At 45.5% G+C, this 24,787-nt stretch overlaps 8 non-coding genes across 8 annotated transcripts; all 8 read left to right on the top strand.

The window, feature by feature from the left end:
* Positions 1-856: 856 nt before the first annotated feature.
* Positions 857-930, top strand: trnan-guu (transfer RNA asparagine (anticodon GUU)). The gene has a single exon. It is a non-coding gene; the product is annotated as a tRNA-Asn (tRNA).
* A 6,537-nt stretch (positions 931-7,467) lies between these two features.
* Positions 7,468-7,541, top strand: trnak-uuu (transfer RNA lysine (anticodon UUU)). Its single transcript has one exon. It is a non-coding gene; the product is annotated as a tRNA-Lys (tRNA).
* Positions 7,542-11,870: 4,329 nt separating this feature from the next.
* trnak-uuu (transfer RNA lysine (anticodon UUU)) lies at positions 11,871-11,944 on the top strand. The gene has a single exon. It is a non-coding gene; the product is annotated as a tRNA-Lys (tRNA).
* Positions 11,945-14,068: 2,124 nt separating this feature from the next.
* trnak-uuu (transfer RNA lysine (anticodon UUU)) lies at positions 14,069-14,142 on the top strand. The gene has a single exon. It is a non-coding gene; the product is annotated as a tRNA-Lys (tRNA).
* Positions 14,143-16,264: 2,122 nt separating this feature from the next.
* On the top strand, positions 16,265-16,338 carry trnan-guu (transfer RNA asparagine (anticodon GUU)). Its single transcript has one exon. It is a non-coding gene; the product is annotated as a tRNA-Asn (tRNA).
* A 2,128-nt stretch (positions 16,339-18,466) lies between these two features.
* On the top strand, positions 18,467-18,540 carry trnan-guu (transfer RNA asparagine (anticodon GUU)). The gene has a single exon. It is a non-coding gene; the product is annotated as a tRNA-Asn (tRNA).
* A 2,128-nt stretch (positions 18,541-20,668) lies between these two features.
* On the top strand, positions 20,669-20,742 carry trnan-guu (transfer RNA asparagine (anticodon GUU)). The gene has a single exon. It is a non-coding gene; the product is annotated as a tRNA-Asn (tRNA).
* A 2,119-nt stretch (positions 20,743-22,861) lies between these two features.
* On the top strand, positions 22,862-22,938 carry trnan-guu (transfer RNA asparagine (anticodon GUU)). Its single transcript has one exon. It is a non-coding gene; the product is annotated as a tRNA-Asn (tRNA).
* The last annotated feature ends 1,849 nt before the right edge of the window (positions 22,939-24,787 follow it).

Genomic DNA, 24,787 nt, shown 5'->3' with positions numbered 1-24,787 from the left:
ATCCATTCCAGTAGTGAAAGGGGGAGCACTGGCTCCGGCCAGTTCTGATACAGCACGAGGCTTGTCAATCAAGTCATGCTCCACCCAGCCCAGATTGAGTCACCTACCAGGTCGCAGTTTACTGTGTGTCAGAACCTGCCCCTCAGGTGTGGGAGATTCCAAGCTTAGTCTGTCGGTTAAAAGGGCATGGGGGCAGATTGGCCTTTTGCCATGTGGCAGTATCCTCAATAAAAGCCTCTTTGCCTGGGAAACCGGGTCTAACGGTAGCTACCTGGAGACGAACCGTCAACATTGTGAGTGCAAAAGCAAACGAATGGTGGATGCTGGAAATCTGAAATGAAAAGAGAAAATGCAGGAAATGCGCTGCAACTCAGGCAGCACATCTGGAAAGACAAACAGTGTTAGACTTTCTGGTGGGTAGCCTTTCTTCACAACTGGATAAAGGTTAGAGATTCAACAGGCATAAAGCGAGTGCAGAGGCAGAGGGAAAGGCGAAGGGGCAAGGTGTGGGATAGGGTGGAACTGTGGCCTGGAGAGTTTGTCTGTCAGGGGAAAGATTTCCGCAGCAGAACAGTGTGACATTGTTAAATGAGCTCTGTTTTGTGCTTCGAACAATTGTTGAATTGCCACAACCGTTTTGACATTGTCCCCTTGTGAAATGGTTCTCCGACTGATGGAAAAAGTGCTGGGGAGAAATTTTGATTTGTACCACCAGATGGCAGAGATAAACAGATACCATCCCGCAGCGTCGATCTGGAAAAGCTGATGACTGGCAGGATTCTCCAGCTCACACGACCTCAGACTCGAATTCATTGAAACACTGGTTTGCAGTGTCTTGGGTGATTATGCTGTGGTCGTCTCTGTGGCGCAATTGGCTAGCGCGTTCGGCTGTTAATTGAAAGGTTGGCGGTTCAAGCCCACCCAGGGACGTTGGCCTTTATTGAGCGTTTTACTTAGCGCCCCTGGACGTGCTTGTTCTACTCTCTGTGTTTGCATTGGTGTCTTCTTTTCCTGATTATTTAACAACGCTGCTCTGATCCATTACCTGACTGTTTCCATGCATTCATGATAAGCAATTTTCAATGAAATGAGCAAAAACCATGCACAGACGTCGAACCCATGCTAAATATATTAAGGTCGGTCGGGCTTCGAAAAAAGCAATGCAAATTCATTCAATGGCTGCACAATCTGGGACTGTTCCACCGCTGGGATTAGGGAAAACAAGTTGAATGCGGTGGACCATTTTAATGATATTTTACCTGCATCAAATAAGTTCACTTTTATTGATGTACACTAAAAGTCCCTGGCTGACATTGTTCCAGTCCACTGCTAACAGCTGATCAAAGCAGGTGTGGAATTGCTCGTGACAGCTGAGCACCAAGCGCTGAATTTTCTTCAGTTTTCAAATCCAATTCCACACATCGTGACTCAGAATCACTGCTCTGAGAGTGGGAAATCGCTGCAAATACTCAACAGGACGGGCAACTTGTGAAAACTCTTTCAATTTTTGTTGTACAGACTTTTCTTAAAACTTCAAACTGGACCATATGGCAATATAAAGCGTGTGTGTGTGTCTGTGGCTGTGGCTGTCATGGTTCTATCGAAACTGTGAGTCTTGATGTTATGAGGGCGATGCATTGTGAGTGTGTCAGTTGTAAATCTCCTTTTATTTTGATAATATATATCAGGTTCTAAATATATAAATATTGTGCACTTGAGTATTATGGGTGTATCAGTGTGCTCATTCTGAGTAAATGTGTGTGTGTGTGTGTGTTACTTCTCAATGTATTTGTGTGTATCTGTGTTGTGTATACATTTTTCGATGTGTCAAAGCAAAGTAAGAGAGCAATAAATAAGCAGAATGTACACATAAACTCACACAATGCCACAACACGGTTCAGAAACACGTACACAAACTCACACAGTCCGACAAAACGTTTCAGAAACCCGCAGACAAACTCACACTGTCCGAGAACACCGTTCAGAGACACATTAAACTCACAGCGTCCCGCAACACGCTGCAAAGCCACACACAAACTCACACGGTCCCACAGCACGGTTCAGAGACATACACAAACTTACACAGTCCCACAACACGGTTCAGACACGCACACACAATCTCACTCAGTCCCGCCGTTCATTTAAAATACCTGTCGAGCACGATAGATCTTAAAACCAGAGACGTTCACCATCCTGACTGCACATATCCATTCCAGTAGCGAAAGGGGGAGCACTGGCTCCAGCCAGTTCTGATATAGCACGAGGCTTGTCAATCAAGTCATGCTCCACCCAGCCCAGATTGAGTCACCTACCAGGTCACAGTTTACTGTGTGTCAGAACCTGCCCCTCAGGTGTGGGAGATTCCAAGCTTAGTCTGTCGGTTAAAAGGGCATGGGGGCAGATTGGCCTTTTGCCATGTGGCAGTATCCTCAATAAAAGAGTCTTTGCCTGGGAAACCGGGTCTAACGGTAGCTACCTGGAGACGAACCGTCAACATTGTGAGTGCAAAAGCAAACGAATGGTGGATGCTGGAAATCTGAAATGAAAAGAGAAAATGCAGGAAATGCGCAGCAACTCAGGCAGCACATCTGGAAAGACAAACAGTGTGAGACTTTCTGGTGGGTAGCCTTTCTTCACAACTGGATAAAGGTTAGAGATTGAACAGGTATAAAGCGAGTGCAGAGGCAGAGGGAAAGGCGAAGGGGCAAGGTCTGGGATAGGGTGGAACTGTGGCCTGGAGAGTTTGTCTGTCAGGGGAAAGATTTCCACAGCAGAACAGTGTGACATTGTTAAATGAGCTCTGTTTTGTGCTTCGTACAATTGTTGAATTGCCACAACCGTTTTGACATTGTCCCCTTGTGAAATGGTTCTCCGACTGATGGAAAAAGTGCTGGGGAGAAATTTTGATTTGTACCACCAGATGGCAGAGATAAACAGATACCATCCCGCAGCGTCGATCTGGAAAAGCTGATGACTGGCTGGATTCTCCAGCTCACACGACCTGAGACTCGAATTCATTGAAACACTGGTTTGCGGTGTCTTGGGTGATTTTGCTGTGGTCGTCTCTGTGGCGCAATTGGCTAGTGCGTACGGCTTTTAACCGAGAAGTTGGTGGTTCAATCTCACCCAGTGGACATCGGCCCTTCGTAAGCGTTTCAATTAGCGCCCCTGGACGCGCTTGTTCTACTCTCTGTGTTTGCATTGGTGTCTTCTTTTCCTGATTATTTAACAACGCTGCTCTGATCCATTACCTGACTGTTTCCATGCATTCATGATAAGCAATTTTCAATGAAATGAGCAAAAACCATGCACAGACGTCGAACCCATATATTAAGGTCGGTCGGGCTTCGAAAAAAGCAATGCAAATTCATTCAATGGCTGCACAATCTGGGACTGTTCCACCGCTGGGATTAGGGAAAACAAGTTGAATGCGGTGGACCATTTTAATGATATTTTACCTGCATCAAATAAGTTCACTTTTATTGATGTACACTAAAAGTCCCTGGCTGACATTGTTCCAGTCCACTGCTGACAGCTGATCAAAGCAGGTGTGGAATTGCTCGTGACAGCTGAGCACCAAGCGCTGAATTTTCTTCAGTTTTCAAATCCAATTCCACACATCGTGACTCAGAATCACTGCTGTGAGAGTGGGAAATCGCTGCAAATACTCAACAGGACGGGCAACTTGTGAAAACTCTTTCAATTTTTGTTGTACAGACTTTTCTCAAAACTTCAAACTGGACCATACGGCAATATAAAGCGTGTGTGTGTGTCTGTGGCTGTGGCTGTGATGGTTCTAACGAAACTGAGAGTCTTGATGTTATGAGGGCGATGCATTGTGAGTGTGTCAGTTGTAAATCTCCTTTTATTTTGATAATATATATCAGGTTCTAAATATATAAATATTGTGCACTTGAGTATTATGGGTGTATCAGTGTGCTCATTCTGAATAAATGTGTGTGTGTGTGCGTGTGTTACTTCTCAATGTATTTGTGTGTATCTGTGTTGTGTATACATTTTTCTATGTGTCAAAGCAAAGTAAGAGAGCAATAAATAAGCAGAAAGTACACATAAACTCACACAATGCCACAACACGGTTCAGAAACATGCACACAAACTCACACAGTCCGACAAAACGGTTCAGAAACCCGCAGACAAACTCACACAGTCCGAGAACACCGTTCAGAGACACATTAAACTCACACCGTCCCACAACACGCTGCAAAGCCACACACAAACTCACACGGTCCCACAGCACGGTTCAGAGACATAAACAAACTTACACAGTCCCACAACACGGTTGAGACACGCACACACAATCTCACTCAGTCCCGCCGTTCATTTAAAATACCTGTCGAGCACGATAGATCTTAAAACCAGAGACGTTCACCATCCTGACTGCACATATCCATTCCAGTAGTGAAAGGGGGAGCACTGGCTCCGGCCAGTTCTGATACAGCACGAGGCTTGTCAATCAAGTCATGCTCCACCCAGCCCAGATTGAGTCACCTACCAGGTCGCAGTTTACTGTGTGTCAGAACCTGCCCCTCAGGTGTGGGAGATTCCAAGCTTAGTCTGTCGGTTAAAAGGGCATGGGGGCAGATTGGCCTTTTGCCATGTGGCAGTATCCTCAATAAAAGCCTCTTTGCCTGGGAAACCGGGTCTAACGGTAGCTACCTGGAGACGAACCGTCAACATTGTGAGTGCAAAAGCAAACGAATGGTGGATGCTGGAAATCTGAAATGAAAAGAGAAAATGCAGGAAATGCGCTGCAACTCAGGCAGCACATCTGGAAAGACAAACAGTGTTAGACTTTCTGGTGGGTAGCCTTTCTTCACAACTGGATAAAGGTTAGAGATTCAACAGGCATAAAGCGAGTGCAGAGGCAGAGGGAAAGGCGAAGGGGCAAGGTGTGGGATAGGGTGGAACTGTGGCCTGGAGAGTTTGTCTGTCAGGGGAAAGATTTCCGCAGCAGAACAGTGTGACATTGTTAAATGAGCTCTGTTTTGTGCTTCGAACAATTGTTGAATTGCCACAACCGTTTTGACATTGTCCCCTTGTGAAATGGTTCTCCGACTGATGGAAAAAGTGCTGGGGAGAAATTTTGATTTGTACCACCAGATGGCAGAGATAAACAGATACCATCCCGCAGCGTCGATCTGGAAAAGCTGATGACTGGCAGGATTCTCCAGCTCACACGACCTCAGACTCGAATTCATTGAAACACTGGTTTGCAGTGTCTTGGGTGATTATGCTGTGGTCGTCTCTGTGGCGCAATTGGCTAGCACGTTCGGCTGTTAATTGAAAGGTTGGCGGTTCAAGCCCACCCAGGGACGTTGGCCTTTATTGAGCGTTTTACTTAGCGCCCCTGGACGTGCTTGTTCTACTCTCTGTGTTTGCATTGGTGTCTTCTTTTCCTGATTATTTAACAACGCTGCTCTGATCCATTACCTGACTGTTTCCATGCATTCATGATAAGCAATTTTCAATGAAATGAGCAAAAACCATGCACAGACGTCGAACCCATGCTAAATATATTAAGGTCGGTCGGGCTTCGAAAAAAGCAATGCAAATTCATTCAATGGCTGCACAATCTGGGACTGTTCCACCGCTGGGATTAGGGAAAACAAGTTGAATGCGGTGGACCATTTTAATGATATTTTACCTGCATCAAATAAGTTCACTTTTATTGATGTACACTAAAAGTCCCTGGCTGACATTGTTCCAGTCCACTGCTAACAGCTGATCAAAGCAGGTGTGGAATTGCTCGTGACAGCTGAGCACCAAGCGCTGAATTTTCTTCAGTTTTCAAATCCAATTCCACACATCGTGACTCAGAATCACTGCTCTGAGAGTGGGAAATCGCTGCAAATACTCAACAGGACGGGCAACTTGTGAAAACTCTTTCAATTTTTGTTGTACAGACTTTTCTTAAAACTTCAAACTGGACCATATGGCAATATAAAGCGTGTGTGTGTGTCTGTGGCTGTGGCTGTCATGGTTCTATCGAAACTGTGAGTCTTGATGTTATGAGGGCGATGCATTGTGAGTGTGTCAGTTGTAAATCTCCTTTTATTTTGATAATATATATCAGGTTCTAAATATATAAATATTGTGCACTTGAGTATTATGGGTGTATCAGTGTGCTCATTCTGAGTAAATGTGTGTGTGTGTGTGTGTTACTTCTCAATGTATTTGTGTGTATCTGTGTTGTGTATACATTTTTCTATGTGTCAAAGCAAAGTAAGAGAGCAATAAATAAGCAGAAAGTACACATAAACTCACACAATGCCACAACACGGTTCAGAAACACGTACACAAACTCACACAGTCCGACAAAACGTTTCAGAAACCCGCAGACAAACTCACACTGTCCGAGAACACCGTTCAGAGACACATTAAACTCACAGCGTCCCACAACACGCTGCAAAGCCACACACAAACTCACACGGTCCCACAGCACGGTTCAGAGACATACACAAACTTACACAGTCCCACAACACGGTTCAGACACGCACACACAATCTCACTCAGTCCCGCCGTTCATTTAAAATACCTGTCGAGCACGATAGATCTTAAAACCAGAGACGTTCACCATCCTGACTGCACATATCCATTCCAGTAGCGAAAGGGGGAGCACTGGCTCCGGCCAGTTCTGATATAGCACGAGGCTTGTCAATCAAGTCATGCTCCACCCAGCCCAGATTGAGTCACCTACCAGGTCACAGTTTACTGTGTGTCAGAACCTGCCCCTCAGGTGTGGGAGATTCCAAGCTTAGTCTGTCGGTTAAAAGGGCATGGGGGCAGATTGGCCTTTTGCCATGTGGCAGTATCCTCAATAAAAGAGTCTTTGCCTGGGAAACCGGGTCTAACGGTAGCTACCTGGAGACGAACCGTCAACATTGTGAGTGCAAAAGCAAACGAATGGTGGATGCTGGAAATCTGAAATGAAAAGAGAAAATGCAGGAAATGCGCAGCAACTCAGGCAGCACATCTGGAAAGACAAACAGTGTGAGACTTTCTGGTGGGTAGCCTTTCTTCACAACTGGATAAAGGTTAGAGATTGAACAGGTATAAAGCGAGTGCAGAGGCAGAGGGAAAGGCGAAGGGGCAAGGTCTGGGATAGGGTGGAACTGTGGCCTGGAGAGTTTGTCTGTCAGGGGAAAGATTTCCACAGCAGAACAGTGTGACATTGTTAAATGAGCTCTGTTTTGTGCTTCGTACAATTGTTGAATTGCCACAACCGTTTTGACATTGTCCCCTTGTGAAATGGTTCTCCGACTGATGGAAAAAGTGCTGGGGAGAAACTTTGATTTGTACCACCAGATGGCAGAGATAAACAGATACCATCCCGCAGCGTCGATCTGGAAAAGCTGATGACTGGCTGGATTCTCCAGCTCACACGACCTGAGACTCGAATTCATTGAAACACTGGTTTGCGGTGTCTTGCATGATTTTGCTGTGGTCGTCTCTGTGGCGCAATTGGCTAGTGCGTTCGGCTTTTAACCGAAAGGTTGGTGGTTCAAGCCCACCCAGGGACGTCGGCCCTTATTGAGCGTTTTATGCAGCGCTCCTGGACGTGCTTGTTCTGCTCTCTGTGTTTGCATTGGTGTCTTCCTTTCCTGATTATTTAACAACGCTGCTCTGATCCATGACCTGACTGTTTCCATGCATTCATGATAAGCAATTCTCAATGAAATGAGCAAAAACCATGCACAGACGTCGAACCCATAGATTAAGGTCGGTCGGGCTTCGAAAAAAGCAATGCAAATTCATTCAATGGCTGCACAATCTGGGACTGTTCCACCGCTGGGATTAGGGAAAACAAGTTGAATGTGGTGGACCATTTTAATGATATTTTACCTGCATCAAATAAGTTCACTTTTATTGATGTACACTAAAAGTCCCTGGCTGACATTGTTCCAGTCCACTGCTGACAGCTGATCAAAGCAGGTGTGGAATTGCTCGTGACAGCTGAGCACCAAGCGCTGAATTTTCTTCAGTTTTCAAATCCAATTCCACACATCGTGACTCAGAATCACTGCTGTGAGAGTGGGAAATCGCTGCAAATACTCAACAGGACGGGCAACTTGTGAAAACTCTTTCAATTTTTGTTGTACAGACTTTTCTTAAAACTTCAAACTGGACCATATGGCAATATAAAGCGTGTGTGTGTGTCTGTGGCTGTGGCTGTGATGGTTCTATCGAAACTGAGAGTCTTGATGTTATGAGGGCGATGCATTGTGAGTGTGTCAGTTGTAAATCTCCTTTTATTTTGATAATATATATCAGGTTCTAAATATATAAATATTGTGCACTTGAGTATTATGGGTTTATCAGTGTGCTCATTCTGAATAAATGTGTGTGTGTGCGTGTGTTACTTCTCAATGTATTTGTGTGTATCTGTGTTGTGTATACATTTTTCTATGTGTCAAAGCAAAGTAAGAGAGCAATAAATAAGCAGAAAGTACACATAAACTCACACAATGCCACAACACGGTTCAGAAACAAGCACACAAACTCACACAGTCCGACAAAACGGTTCAGAAACCCGCAGACAAACTCACACAGTCCTAGAACACCGTTCAGAGACACATTAAACTCACACCGTCCCACAACACGCTGCAAAGCCACACACAAACTCACACGGTCCCACAGCACGGTTCAGAGACATACACAAACTTACACAGTCCCACAACACGGTTCAGACACGCACACACAATCTCACTCAGTCCCGCCGTTCATTTAAAATACCTGTCGAGCACGATAGATCTTAAAACCAGAGACGTTCACCATCCTGACTGCACATATCCATTCCAGTAGCGAAAGGAGGAGCAGTGGCTCCGGCCAGTTCTGATATGGCACGAGGCTTGTCAATCAAGTCATGCTCCACCCAGCCCAGATTGAGTCACCTACCAGGTCGCAGTTTACTGTGTGTCAGAACCTGCCCCTCAGGTGTGGGAGATTCCAAGCTTAGTCTGTCGGTGAAAAGGGCATGGGGGCAGATTGGCCTTTTGCCATGTGGCAGTATCGTCAAAAAAAGCCTCTTTGCCTGGGAAACCGGGTCTAACGGTAGCTACCTGGAGACGAACCGTCAACATTGTGAGTGCAAAAGCAAACGAATGGTGGATGCTGGAAATCTGAAATGAAAAGAGAAAATGCAGGAAATGCGCAGCAACTCAGGCAGCACATCTGGAAAGACAAACAGTGTGAGACTTTCTGGTGGGTAGCCTTTCTTCACAACTGGATAAAGGTTAGAGATTGAACAGGTATAAAGCGAGTGCAGAGGCAGAGGGAAAGGCGAAGGGGCAAGGTGTGGGATAGGGTGGAACTGTGGCCTGGAGAGTTTGTCTGTCAGGGGAAAGATTTCCGCAGCAGAACAGTGTGACATTGTTAAATGAGCTCTGTTTTGTGCTTCGTACAATTGTTGAATTGCCGCAACCGTTTTGACATTGTCCCCTTGTGAAATGGTTCTCCGACTGACGGAAAAAGTGCTGGGGAGAAATTTTGATTTGTACCACCAGATGGCAGAGATAAACAGATACCATCCCGCAGCGTCGATCTGGAAAAGCTGATGACTGGCAGGATTCTCCAGCTCACACGACCTCAGACTCGAATTCATTGAAACACTGGTTTGCAGTGTCTTGGGTGATTATGCTGTGGTCGTCTCTGTGGCGCAATTGGCCAGCGCGTTCGGCTGTTAATTGAAAGGTTGGCGGTTCAAGCCCACCCAGGGAGGTTGGCCTTTATTGAGCGTTTTACTTAGCGCCCCTGGACGTGCTTGTTCTACTCTCTGTGTTTGCATTGGTGTCTTCTTTTCCTGATTATTTAACAACGCTGCTCTGATCCATTACCTGACTGTTTCCATGCATTCATGATAAGCAATTTTCAATGAAATGAGCAAAAACCATGCACAGACGTCGAACCCATGCTAAATATATTAAGGTCGGTCGGGCTTCGAAAAAAGCAATGCAAATTCATTCAATGGCTGCACAATCTGGGACTGTTCCACCGCTGGGATTAGGGAAAACAAGTTGAATGCGGTGGACCATTTTAATGATATTTTACCTGCATCAAATAAGTTCACTTTTATTGATGTACACTAAAAGTCCCTGGCTGACATTGTTCCAGTCCACTGCTAACAGCTGATCAAAGCAGGTGTGGAATTGCTCGTGACAGCTGAGCACCAAGCGCTGAATTTTCTTCAGTTTTCAAATCCAATTCCACACATCGTGACTCAGAATCACTGCTCTGAGAGTGGGAAATCGCTGCAAATACTCAACAGGACGGGCAACTTGTGAAAACTCTTTCAATTTTTGTTGTACAGACTTTTCTTAAAACTTCAAACTGGACCATATGGCAATATAAAGCGTGTGTGTGTGTCTGTGGCTGTGGCTGTCATGGTTCTATCGAAACTGTGAGTCTTGATGTTATGAGGGCGATGCATTGTGAGTGTGTCAGTTGTAAATCTCCTTTTATTTTGATAATATATATCAGGTTCTAAATATATAAATATTGTGCACTTGAGTATTATGGGTGTATCAGTGTGCTCATTCTGAGTAAATGTGTGTGTGTGTGTGTGTTACTTCTCAATGTATTTGTGTGTATCTGTGTTGTGTATACATTTTTCTATGTGTCAAAGCAAAGTAAGAGAGCAATAAATAAGCAGAAAGTACACATAAACTCACACAATGCCACAACACGGTTCAGAAACACGTACACAAACTCACACAGTCCGACAAAACGTTTCAGAAACCCGCAGACAAACTCACACTGTCCGAGAACACCGTTCAGAGACACATTAAACTCACAGCGTCCCACAACACGCTGCAAAGCCACACACAAACTCACACGGTCCCACAGCACGGTTCAGAGACATACACAAACTTACACAGTCCCACAACACGGTTCAGACACGCACACACAATCTCACTCAGTCCCGCCGTTCATTTAAAATACCTGTCGAGCACGATAGATCTTAAAACCAGAGACGTTCACCATCCTGACTGCACATATCCATTCCAGTAGCGAAAGGGGGAGCACTGGCTCCGGCCGGTTCTGATATAGCACGAGGCTTGTCAATCAAGTCATGCTCCACCCAGCCCAGATTGAGTCACCTACCAGGTCACAGTTTACTGTGTGTCAGAACCTGCCCCTCAGGTGTGGGAGATTCCAAGCTTAGTCTGTCGGTTAAAAGGGCATGGGGGCAGATTGGCCTTTTGCCATGTGGCAGTATCCTCAATAAAAGAGTCTTTGCCTGGGAAACCGGGTCTAACGGTAGCTACCTGGAGACGAACCGTCAACATTGTGAGTGCAAAAGCAAACGAATGGTGGATGCTGGAAATCTGAAATGAAAAGAGAAAATGCAGGAAATGCGCAGCAACTCAGGCAGCACATCTGGAAAGACAAACAGTGTGAGACTTTCTGGTGGGTAGCCTTTCTTCACAACTGGATAAAGGTTAGAGATTGAACAGGTATAAAGCGAGTGCAGAGGCAGAGGGAAAGGCGAAGGGGCAAGGTCTGGGATAGGGTGGAACTGTGGCCTGGAGAGTTTGTCTGTCAGGGGAAAGATTTCCACAGCAGAACAGTGTGACATTGTTAAATGAGCTCTGTTTTGTGCTTCGTACAATTGTTGAATTGCCACAACCGTTTTGACATTGTCCCCTTGTGAAATGGTTCTCCGACTGATGGAAAAAGTGCTGGGGAGAAACTTTGATTTGTACCACCAGATGGCAGAGATAAACAGATACCATCCCGCAGCGTCGATCTGGAAAAGCTGATGACTGGCTGGATTCTCCAGCTCACACGACCTGAGACTCGAATTCATTGAAACACTGGTTTGCGGTGTCTTGCATGATTTTGCTGTGGTCGTCTCTGTGGCGCAATTGGCTAGTGCGTTCGGCTTTTAACCGAAAGGTTGGTGGTTCAAGCCCACCCAGGGACGTCGGCCCTTATTGAGCGTTTTACGCAGCGCTCCTGGACGTGCTTGTTCTGCTCTCTGTGTTTGCATTGGTGTCTTCCTTTCCTGATTATTTAACAACGCTGCTCTGATCCATGACCTGACTGTTTCCATGCATTCATGATAAGCAATTCTCAATGAAATGAGCAAAAACCATGCACAGACGTCGAACCCATATATTAAGGTCGGTCGGGCTTCAAAAAAAGCAATGCAAATTCATTCAATGGCTGCACAATCTGGGACTGTTCCACCGCTGGGATTAGGGAAAACAAGTTGAATGTGGTGGACCATTTTAATGATATTTTACCTGCATCAAATAAGTTCACTTTTATTGATGTACACTAAAAGTCCCTGGCTGACATTGTTCCAGTCCACTGCTGACAGCTGATCAAAGCAGGTGTGGAATTGCTCGTGACAGCTGAGCACCAAGCGCTGAACTTTCTTCAGTTTTCAAATCCAATTCCACACATCGTGACTCAGAATCACTGCTGTGAGAGTGGGAAATCGCTGCAAATACTCAACAGGACGGGCAACTTGTGAAAACTCTTTCAATTTTTGTTGTACAGACTTTTCTTAAAACTTCAAACTGGACCATATGGCAATATAAAGCGTGTGTGTGTGTCTGTGGCTGTGGCTGTGATGGTTCTATCGAAACTGAGAGTCTTGATGTTATGAGGCCGATGCATTGTGAGTGTGTCAGTTGTAAATCTCCTTTTATTTTGATAATATATATCAGGTTCTAAATATATAAATATTGTGCACTTGAGTATTATGGGTTTATCAGTGTGCTCATTCTGAATAAATGTGTGTGTGTGCGTGTGTTACTTCTCAATGTATTTGTGTGTATCTGTGTTGTGTATACATTTTTCTATGTGTCAAAGCAAAGTAAGAGAGCAATAAATAAGCAGAAAGTACACATAAACTCACACAATGCCACAACACGGTTCAGAAACAAGCACACAAACTCACACAGTCCGACAAAACGGTTCAGAAACCCGCAGACAAACTCACACAGTCCTAGAACACCGTTCAGAGACACATTAAACTCACACCGTCCCACAACACGCTGCAAAGCCACACACAAACTCACACGGTCCCACAGCACGGTTCAGAGACATACACAAACCTACACAGTCCCACAACACGGTTCAGACACGCACACACAATCTCACTCAGTCCCGCCGTTCATTTAAAATAACTGTCGAGCACGATAGATCTTAAAACCAGAGACGTTCACCATCCTGACTGCACATATCCATTCCTGTAGCGAAAGGGGGAGCACTGGCTCCGGCCAGTTCTGATATAGCACGAGGCTTGTCAATCAAGTCATGCTCCACCCAGCCCAGATTGAGTCACCTACCAGGTCACAGTTTACTGTGTGTCAGAACCTGCCCCTCAGGTGTGGGAGATTCCAAGCTTAGTCTGTCGGTTAAAAGGGCATGGGGGCAGATTGGCCTTTTGCCATGTGGCAGTATCCTCAATAAAAGAGTCTTTGCCTGGGAAACCGGGTCTAACGGTAGCTACCTGGAGACGAACCGTCAACATTGTGAGTGCAAAAGCAAACGAATGGTGGATGCTGGAAATCTGAAATGAAAAGAGAAAATGCAGGAAATGCGCAGCAACTCAGGCAGCACATCTGGAAAGACAAACAGTGTGAGACTTTCTGGTGGGTAGCCTTTCTTCACAACTGGATAAAGGTTAGAGATTGAACAGGTATAAAGCGAGTGCAGAGGCAGAGGGAAAGGCGAAGGGGCAAGGTCTGGGATAGGGTGGAACTGTGGCCTGGAGAGTTTGTCTGTCAGGGGAAAGATTTCCACAGCAGAACAGTGTGACATTGTTAAATGAGCTCTGTTTTGTGCTTCGTACAATTGTTGAATTGCCACAACCGTTTTGACATTGTCCCCTTGTGAAATGGTTCTCCGACTGATGGAAAAAGTGCTGGGGAGAAACTTTGATTTGTACCACCAGATGGCAGAGATAAACAGATACCATCCCGCAGCGTCGATCTGGAAAAGCTGATGACTGGCTGGATTCTCCAGCTCACACGACCTGAGACTCGAATTCATTGAAACACTGGTTTGCGGTGTCTTGCATGATTTTGCTGTGGTCGTCTCTGTGGCGCAATTGGCTAGTGCGTTCGGCTTTTAACCGAAAGGTTGGTGGTTCAAGCCCACCCAGGGATGTCGGCCCTTATTGAGCGTTTTACGCAGCGCTCCTGGACGTGCTTGTTCTGCTCTCTGTGTTTGCATTGGTGTCTTCCTTTCCTGATTATTTAACAACGCTGCTCTGATCCATGACCTGACTGTTTCCATGCATTCATGATAAGCAATTCTCAATGAAATGAGCAAAAACCATGCACAGACGTCGAACCCATATATTAAGGTCGGTCGGGCTTCGAAAAAAGCAATGCAAATTCATTCAATGGCTGCACAATCTGGGACTGTTCCACCGCTGGGATTAGGGAAAACAAGTTGAATGTGGTGGACCATTTTAATGATATTTTACCTGCATCAAATAAGTTCACTTTTATTGATGTACACTAAAAGTCCCTGGCTGACATTGTTCCAGTCCACTGCTGACAGCTGATCAAAGCAGGTGTGGAATTGCTCGTGACAGCTGAGCACCAAGCGCTGAATTTTCTTCAGTTTTCAAATCCAATTCCACACATCGTGACTCAGAATCACTGCTGTGAGAGTGGGAAATCGCTGCAAATACTCAACAGGACGGGCAACTTGTGAAAACTCTTTCAATTTTTGTTGTACAGACTTTTCTTAAAACTTCAAACTGGACCATATGGCAATATAAAGCGTGTGTGTGTGTCTGTGGCTGTGGCTGTGATGGTTCTATCGAAACTGAGAGTCTTGATGTTATGAGGGCGATGCATTGTGAGTGTGTCAGTTGTAAATCTCCTTTTATTTTGATAATATATATCAGGTTCTAAATATATAAATATTGTGCACTTGAGTATTATGGGTTTATCAGTGTGCTCATTCTGAATAAATGTGTGTGTGCGTGTGTTACTTCTCAATGTATTTGTGTGTATCTGTGTTGTGTATACATTTTTCTATGTGTCAAAGCAAAGTAAGAGAGCAATAAATAAGCAGAAAGTACACATAAACTCACACAATGCCACAACACGGTTCAGAAACAAGCACACAAACTCACACAGTCCGACAAAACGGTTCAGAAACCCGCAGACAAACTCACACAGTCCTAGAACACCGTTCAGAGACACATTAAACTCACACCGTCCCACAACACGCTGCAAAGCCACACACAAACTCACACGGTCCCACAGCACGGTTCAGAGACATACACAAACTTACACAGTCCCACAACACGGTTCAGACACGCACACACAATCTCACTCAGTCCCGCCGTTCATTTAAAATACCTGTCGAGCACGATAGATCTTAAAACCAGAGACGTTCACCATCCTGACTGCACATATCCATTCCAGTAGCGAAAGGAGGAGCAGTGGCTCCGGCCAGTTCTGATATGGCACGAGGCTTGTCAATCAAGTCATGCTCCACCCAGCCCAGATTGAGTCACCTACCAGGTCGCAGTTTACTGTGTGTCAGAACCTGCCCCTCAGGTGTGGGAGATTCCAAGCTTAGTCTGTCGGTGAAAAGGGCATGGGGGCAGATTGGCCTTTTGCCATGTGGCAGTATCGTCAAAAAAAGCCTCTTTGCCTGGGAAACCGGGTCTAACGGTAGCTACCTGGAGACGAACCGTCAACATTGTGAGTGCAAAAGCAAACGAATGGTGGATGCTGGAAATCTGAAATGAAAAGAGAAAATGCAGGAAATGCGCAGCAACTCAGGCAGCACATCTGGAAAGACAAACAGTGTGAGACTTTCTGGTGGGTAGCATTTCTTCACAACTGGATAAAGGTTAGAGATTGAACAGGTATAAAGCGAGTGCAGAGGCAGAGGGAAAGGCGAAGGGGCAAGGTGTGGGATAGGGTGGAACTGTGGCCTGGAGAGTTTGTCTGTCAGGGGAAAGATTTCCGCAGCAGAACAGTGTGACATTGTTAAATGAGCTCTGTTTTGTGCTTCGTACAATTGTTGAATTGCCGCAACCGTTTTGACATTGTCCCCTTGTGAAATGGTTCTCCGACTGACGGAAAAAGTGCTGGGGAGAAATTTTGATTTGTACCACCAGATGGCAGAGATAAACAGATACCATCCCGCAGCGTCGATCTGGAAAAGCTGATGACTGGCAGGATTCTCCAGCTCACACGACCTGAGACTCGAATTCATTGAAACACTGGTTTGCAGTGTCTTGCGTGATTTTGCTGTGGTCGTCTCTGTGGCGCAATTGGCTAGCGCGTTCGGCTGTTAACCGAAAGGTTGGTGGTTCAAGCCCACCCAGGGACGTCGGCCATTATTGAGCGTTTTACGCAGCGCTCCTGGACGTGCTTGTTCTGCTCTCTGTGTTTGCATTGGTGTCTTCGTTTCCTGATTATTGAACAACGCTGCTCTGATCCATTACCTGACTGTTTCCATGCATTCATGATAAGCAATTTTCAATGAAATGAGCAAAAACCATGCACAGACGTCGAACCCATATATTAAGGTCGGTCGGGCTTCGAAAAAAGCAATGCAAATTCATTCAATGGCTGCACAATCTGGGACTGTTCCACCGCTGGGATTAGGGAAAACAAGTTGAATGTGGTGGACCATTTTAATGATATTTTACCTGCATCAAATAAGTTCACTTTTATTGATGTACACTAAAAGTCCCTGGCTGACATTGTTCCAGTCCACTGCTGACAGCTGATCAAAGCAGGTGTGGAATTGCTCGTGACAGCTGAGCACCAAGCGCTGAATTTTCTTCAGTTTTCAAATCCAATTCCACACATCGTGACTCAGAATCACTGCTGTGAGAGTGGGAAATCGCTGCAAATACTCAACAGGACGGGCAACTTGTGAAAACTCTTTCAATTTTTGTTGTACAGACTTTTCTTAAAACTTCAAACTGGACCATATGGCAATATAAAGCGTGTGTGTGTGTCTGTGGCTGTGGCTGTGATGGTTCTATCGAAACTGAGAGTCTTGATGTTATGAGGGCGATGCATTGTGAGTGTGTCAGTTGTAAATCTCCTTTTATTTTGATAATATATATCAGGTTCTAAATATATAAATATTGTGCACTTGAGTATTATGGGTGTATCAGTGTGCTCATTCTGAATAAATGTGTGTGTGTGTGTGCGTGTGTTACTTCTCAATGTATTTGTGTGTATCTGTGTTGTGTATACATTTTTCTATGTGTCAAAGCAAAGTAAGAGAGCAATAAATAAGCAGAAAGTACACATAAACTCACACAATGCCACAACACGGTTCAGAAACAAGCACACAAACTCACACAGTCCGACAAAACGGTTCAGAAACCCGCAGACAAACTCACACAGTCCTAGAACACCGTTCACAGACACATTAAACTCACACCGTCCTACAACACGCTGCAAAGCCACACACAAACTCACATGGTCCCACAGCACGGTTCAGAGACATACACAAACTTACACAGTCCCACAACACGGTTCAGACAGGCACACACAATCTCAGTCAGTCCCGCCGTTCATTTAAAATACCTGTCGAGCACGATAGATCTTAAAACCAGAGACGTTCACCATCCTGACTGCACATATCCATTCCAGTAGCGAAAGGAGGAGCACTGGCTCCGGCCAGTTCTGATATAGCACGAGGCTTGTCAATCAAGTCATGCTCCACCCAGCCCAGATTGAGTCACCTACCAGGTCGCAGTTTACTGTGTGTCAGAACCTGCCCCTCAGGTGTGGGAGATTCCAAGCTTAGTCTGCCGGTGAAAAGGGCATGGGGGCAGATAGGCCTTTTGCCATGTGGCAGTATCCTCAAAAAAAGCCTCTTTGCCTGGGAAACCGGGTCTAACGGTAGCTACCTGGAGACGAACCGTCAACATTGTGAGTGCAAAAGCAAACGAATGGTGGATGCTGGAAATCTGAAATGAAAAGAGAAAATGCAGGAAATGCGCAGCAACTCAGGCAGCACATCTGGAAAGACAAACAGTGTGAGACTTTCTGGTGGGTAGCCTTTCTTCACAACTGGATAAAGGTTAGAGATTGAACAGGTATAAAGCGAGTGCAGAGGCAGAGGGAAAGGCGAAGGGGCAAGGTGTGGGATAGGGTGGAACTGTGGCCTGGAGAGTTTGTCTGTCAGGGGAAAGATTTCTGCAGCAGAACAGTGTGACATTGTTAAATGAGCTCTGTTTTGTGCTTCGTACAATTGTTGAATTGCCGCAACCATTTTGACATTGTCCCCTTGTGAAATGGTTCTCCGAATGACGGAAAAAGTGCTGGGGAGAAATTTTGATTTGTACCACCAGATGGCAGAGATAAACAGATACCATCCCGCAGCGTCGATCTGGAAAAGCTGATGACTGGCAGGATTCTCCAGCTCACACGACCTGAGACTCGAATTCATTGAAACACTGGTTTGCAGTGTCTTGCGTGATTTTGCTGTGGTCGTCTCTGTGGCGCAATTGGCTAGCGCGTTCGGCTGTTAACCGAAAAGTTGGTGGTTCAAGCCCACCCAGGGACGTCGGCCCTCATTGAGTGTTTTGCGCAGCGCCCCTGGACGTGCTTGTTCTGCTCTCTGTGTTTGCATTGGTGTCTTCCTTTCCTGATTATTTAACAACGCTGCTCTGATCCATTACCTGACTGTTTCCATGCATTCATGATAAGCAATTTTCAATGAAATGAGCAAAAACCATGCACAGACGTCGAACCCATATATTAAGGTCGGTCGGGCTTCGAAAAAAGCAATGCAAATTCATTCAATGGCTGCACAATCTGGGACTGTTCCACCGCTGGGATTAGGGAAAACAAGTTGAATGTGGTGGACCATTTTAATGATATTTTACCTGCATCAAATAAGTTCACTTTTATTGATGTACACTAAAAGTCCCTGGCTGACATTGTTCCAGTCCACTGCTGACAGCTGATCAAAGCAGGTGTGGAATTGCTCGTGACAGCTGAGCACCAAGCGCTGAATTTTCTTCAGTTTTCAAATCCAATTCCACACATCGTGACTCAGAATCACTGCTGTGAGAGTGGGAACTCGCTGCAAATACTCAACAGGACGGGCAACTTGTGAAAACTCTTTCAATTTTTGTTGTACAGACTTTTCTTAAAACTTCAAACTGGACCATATGGCAATATAAAGCGTGTGTGTGTGTCTGTGGCTGTGGCTGTGATGGTTCTATCGAAACTGAGAGTCTTGATGTTATGAGGGCGATGCATTGTGAGTGTGTCAGTTGTAAATCTCCTTTTATTTTGATAATATATATCAGGTTCTAAATATATAAATATTGTGCACTTGAGTATTATGGGTGTATCAGTGTGCTCATTCTGAATAAATGTGTGTGTGTGTGTGCGTGTGTTACTTCTCAATGTATTTGTGTGTATCTGTGTTGTGTATACATTTTTCTATGTGTCAAAGCAAAGTAAGAGAGCAATAAATAAGCAGAAAGTACACATAAACTCACACAATGCCACAACACGGTTCAGAAACAAGCACACAAACTCACACAGTCCGACAAAACGGTTCAGAAACCCGCGGACAAACTCACACAGTCCTAGAACACCGTTCAGAGACACATTAAACTCACACCGTCCCACAACACGCTGCAAAGCCACACACAAACTCACACGGTCCCACAGCACGGTTCAGAGACATACACAAACTTACACAGTCCCACAACACGGTTCAGACACGCACACACAATCTCACTCAGTCCCGCCGTTCATTTAAAATACCTGTCGAGCACGATAGATCTTAAAACCAGAGACGTTCACCATCCTGACTGCACATATCCATTCCAGTAGCGAAAGGAGGAGCACTGGCTCCGGCCAGTTCTGATATAGCACGAGGCTTGTCAATCAAGTCATGCTCCACCCAGCCCAGATTGAGTCACCTACCAGGTCGCAGTTTACTGTGTGTCAGAACCTGCCCCTCAGGTGTGGGAGATTCCAAGCTTAGTCTGCCGGTGAAAAGGGCATGGGGGCAGATAGGCCTTTTGCCATGTGGCAGTATCCTCAATAAAAGCCTCTTTGCCTGGGAAACCGGGTCTAACGGTAGCTACCTGGAGACGAACCGTCAACATTGTGAGTGCAAAAGCAAACGAATGGTGGATGCTGGAAATCTGAAATGAAAAGAGAAAATGCAGGAAATGCACAGCAACTCAGGCAGCACATCTGGAAAGACAAACAGTGTGAGACTTTCTGGTGGGTAGCCTTTCTTCACAACTGGATAAAGGTTAGAGATTGAACAGGTATAAAGCGAGTGCAGAGGCAGAGGGAAAGGCGAAGGGGCAAGGTGTGGGATAGGGTGGAACTGTGGCCTGGAGAGTTTGTCTGTCAGGGGAAAGATTTCCGCAGCAGAACAGTGTGACATTGTTAAATGAGCTCTGTTTTGTGCTTCGTACAATTGTTGAATTGCCGCAACCGTTTTGACATTGTCCCCTTGTGAAATGGTTCTCCGACTGACGGAAAAAGTGCTGGGGAGAAATTTTAATTTGTACCACCAGATGGCAGAGATAAACAGATACCATCCCGCAGCGTCGATCTGGAAAAGCTGATGACTGGCAGGATTCTCCAGCTCACACGACCTGAGACTCGAATTCATTGAAACACTGGTTTGCAGTGTCTTGCGTGATTTTGCTGTGGTCGTCTCTGCGGCGCAATTTGCTAACGCGTTCGGCTGTTAACCGAAAGGTTGGTGGTTCAAGCCCACCCAGGGACGACGGCCCTTATTGAGCGTTATACGCAGCGCTCCTGGACGTGCTTGTTCTGCTCTCTGTGTTTGCATTGGTGTCTTCCTTTCCTGATTATTTAACAACGCTGCTCTGATCCATTACCTGACTGTTTCCATGCATTCATGATAAGCAATTTTCAATGAAATGAGCAAAAACCATGCACAGACGTCGAACCCATATATTAAGGTCGGTCGGGCTTCGAAAAAAGCAATGCAAATTCATTCAATGGCTGCACAATCTGGGACTGTTCCACCGCTGGGATTAGGGAAAACAAGTTGAATGTGGTGGACCATTTTAATGATATTTTACATGCATCAAATAAGTTCACTTTTATTGATGTACACTAAAAGTCCCTGGCTGACATTGTTCCAGTCCACTGCTGACAGCTGATCAAAGCAGGTGTGGAATTGCTCGTGACAGCTGAGCACCAAGCGCTGAATTTCCTTCAGTTTTCAAATCCAATTCCACACATCGTGACTCAGAATCACTGCTGTGAGAGTGGGAAATCGCTGCAAATACTCAACAGGACGGGCAACTTGTGAAAACTCTTTCAATTTTTGTTGTACAGACTTTTCTTAAAACTTCAAACTGGACCATATGGCAATATAAAGCGTGTGTGTGTGTCTGTGGCTGTGGCTGTGATGGTTCTATCGAAACTGAGAGTCTTGATGTTATGAGGGCGATGCATTGTGAGTGTGTCAGTTGTAAATCTCCTTTTATTTTGATAATATATATCAGGTTCTAAATATATAAATATTGTGCACTTGAGTATTATGGGTGTATCAGTGTGCTCATTCTGAATAAATGTGTGTGTGTGTGTGTTACTTCTCAATGTATTTGTGTGTATCTGTGTTGTGTATACATTTTTCTATGTGTCAAAGCAAAGTAAGAGAGCAATAAATAAGCAGAAAGTACACATAAACTCACAGAATGCCACAACACGGTTCAGAAACAAGCACACAAACTCACACAGTCCGACAAAACGGTTCAGAAACCCGCAGACAAACTCACACAGTCCTAGAACACCGTTCAGAGACACATTAAACTCACAGCGTCCCACAACACGCTGCAAAGCCACACACAAACTCACACGGTCCCACAGCACGGTTCAGAGACATACACAAACTTACACAGTCCCACAACACGGTTCAGACACGCACACACAATCTCACTCAGTCCCGCCGTTCATTTAAAATACCTGTCGAGCACGATAGATCTTAAAACCAGAGACGTTCACCATCCTGACTGCACATATCCATTCCAGTAGCGAAAGGAGGAGCACTGGCTCCGGCCAGTTCTGATATAGCACGAGGCTTGTCAATCAAGTCATGCTCCACCCAGCCCAGATTGAGTCACCTACCAGGTCGCAGTTTACTGTGTGTCAGAACCTGCCCCTCAGGTGTGGGAGATTCCAAGCTTAGTCTGTCGGTTAAAAGGGCATGGGGGCAGATTGGCCTTTTGCCATGTGGCAGTATCCTCAAAAAAAGCCTCTTTGCCTGGGAAACCGGGTCTAACGGTAGCTACCTGGAGACGAACCGTCAACATTGTGAGTGCAAAAGCAAACGAATGGTGGATGCTGGAAATCTGAAATGAAAAGAGAAAATGCAGGAAATGCGCAGCAACTCAGGCAGCACATCTGGAAAGACAAACAGTGTTAGACTTTCTGGTGGGTAGCCTTTCTTCACAACTGGATAAAGGTTAGGGATTGAACAGGTATAAAGCGAGTGCAGAGGCAGAGGGAAAGGCGAAGGGGCAAGGTGTGGGATAGGGTGGAACTGTGGCCTGGAGAGTTTGTCTTTCAGGGGAAAGATTTCCGCAGCAGAACAGTGTGACATTGTTAAATGAGCTCTGTTTTGTGCTTCGCACAATTGTTGAATTGCCGCAACCGTTTTGACATTGTCCCCTTGTGAAATGGTTCTCCGACTGACGGAAAAAGTGCTGGGGAGAAATTTTGATTTGTACCACCAGATGGCAGAGATAAACAGATACCATCCCGCAGCGTCGATCTGGAAAAGCTGATGACTGGCAGGATTCTCCAGCTCACACGACCTGAGACTCGAATTCATTGAAACACTGGTTTGCAGTGTCTTGGCTGATTTGGCTGTGGTCTTCTCTGTGGCGCAATTGGCTAGCGCGTTCGGCTGTTAACCGAAAGGTTGGTAGTTCAAGCCCACCCAGGGACGTCGGCCAATATTGAGCATTTTACTTAGCGCCCCTGGACGTGCTTGTTCTACTCTCTGTGTTTGCATTGGTGTCTTCTTTTCCTGATTATTTAACAACGCTGCTCTGATCCATTACCTGACTGTTTCCATGCATTCATAATAAGCAATTTTCAATGAAATGAGCAAAAACCATGCACAGACGTCGAACCCATATATTAAGGACGGTCGGGCGTCGAAAAAAGCAATGCAAATTCATTCAATGGCTGCACAATCTGGGACTGTTCCACCGCTGGGATTAGGGAAGACAAGTTGAATGCGGTGGACCATTTTAATGATATTTTACCTGCATCAAATAAGTTCACTTTTATTGATGTACACTAAAAGTCCTTGGCTGACATTGTTCCAGTCCACTGCTGACAGCTGATCAAAGCAGGTGTGGAATTGCTCGTGACAGCTGAGCACCAAGCGCTGAATTTTCTTCAGTTTTCAAATCCAATTCCACACATCGTGACTCAGAATCACTGCTGTGAGAGTGGGAAATCGCTGCAAATACTCAACAGGACGGGCAACTTGTGAAAACTCTTTCAATTTTTGTTGTACAGACTTTTCTTAAAACTTCAAACTGGACCATATGGCAATATAAAGCGTGTGTGTGTGTCTGTGGCTGTGGCTGTGATGGTTCTATCGAAACTGAGAGTCTTGATGTTATGAGGGCGATGCATTGTGAGTGTGTCAGTTGTAAATCTCCTTTTATTTTGATAATATATATCAGGTTCTAAATATATAAATATTGTGCACTTGAGTATTATGGGTGTATCAGTGTGCTCATTCTGAATAAATGTGTGTGTGTATGTGCGTGTGTTACTTCTCAATGTATTTGTGTGTATCTGTGTTGTGTGTACATTTTTCTATGTGTCAAAGCAAAGCAAGAGAGCAATAAATAAGCAGAAAGTACACATAAACTCACACAATGCCACAACACGGTTCAGAAGCACGCACACAGTCCGACAAAACGGTTCCGAAACCCGCAGACAAACTCACACAGTCCTAGAACACCGTTCAGAGACACATTAAACTCACAGCGTCCCACAACACGCTGCAAAGCCACACACAAGCTCACACGGTCCCACAGCACGGTTCAGAGACATACACAAACTTACACAGTCCCACAACACGGTTCAGACACGCACACACAATCTCACTCAGTCCCGCCGTTCATTTAAAATACCTGTCGAGCACGATAGATCTTAAAACCAGAGACGTTCACCATCCTGACTGCACATATCCATTCCAGTAGCGAAAGGGGGAGCACTGGCTCCGGCCAGTTCTGATATCGCACGAGGCTTGTCAATCAAGTCATGCTCCACCCAGCCCAGATTGAGTCACCTACCAGGTCGCAGTTTACTGTGTGTCAGAACCTGCCCCTCAGGTGTGGGAGATTCCAAGCTTAGTCTGTCGGTTAAAAGGGCATGGGGGCAGATTGGCCTTTTACCATGTGGCAGTATCCTCAAAAAAAGCCTCTTTGCCTGGGAATCCGGGTCTAACGGTAGCTACCTGGAGACGACCCGTCAACATTGTGAGTGCAAAAGCAAACGAATGATGGATGCTGGAAATCTGAAATGAAAAGAGAAAATGCAGGAAATGCGCAGCAACTCAGGCAGCACATCTGGAAAGACAAACAGTGTTAGACTTGCTGGTGGGTAGCCTTTCTTCACAACTGGGTAAAGGTTAGAGATTGAACAGGTATAAAGCGAGTGCAGAGGCAGAGGGAAAGGCCAAGGGGCAAGGTCTGGGATAGGGTGGAACTGTGGCCTGGAGAGTTTGTCTGTCAGGGGAAAGATTTCCGCAGCAGAACAGTGTGACATTGTTA

Source organism: Heterodontus francisci, chromosome 22, assembly GCF_036365525.1.
Source record: "Heterodontus francisci isolate sHetFra1 chromosome 22, sHetFra1.hap1, whole genome shotgun sequence".
In the NCBI taxonomy this organism is placed as follows: domain Eukaryota; kingdom Metazoa; phylum Chordata; class Chondrichthyes; order Heterodontiformes; family Heterodontidae; genus Heterodontus; species Heterodontus francisci.
Note: the sequence above shows the minus strand (reverse complement) of the source record. Positions and strands in the feature narration are given on the sequence as shown.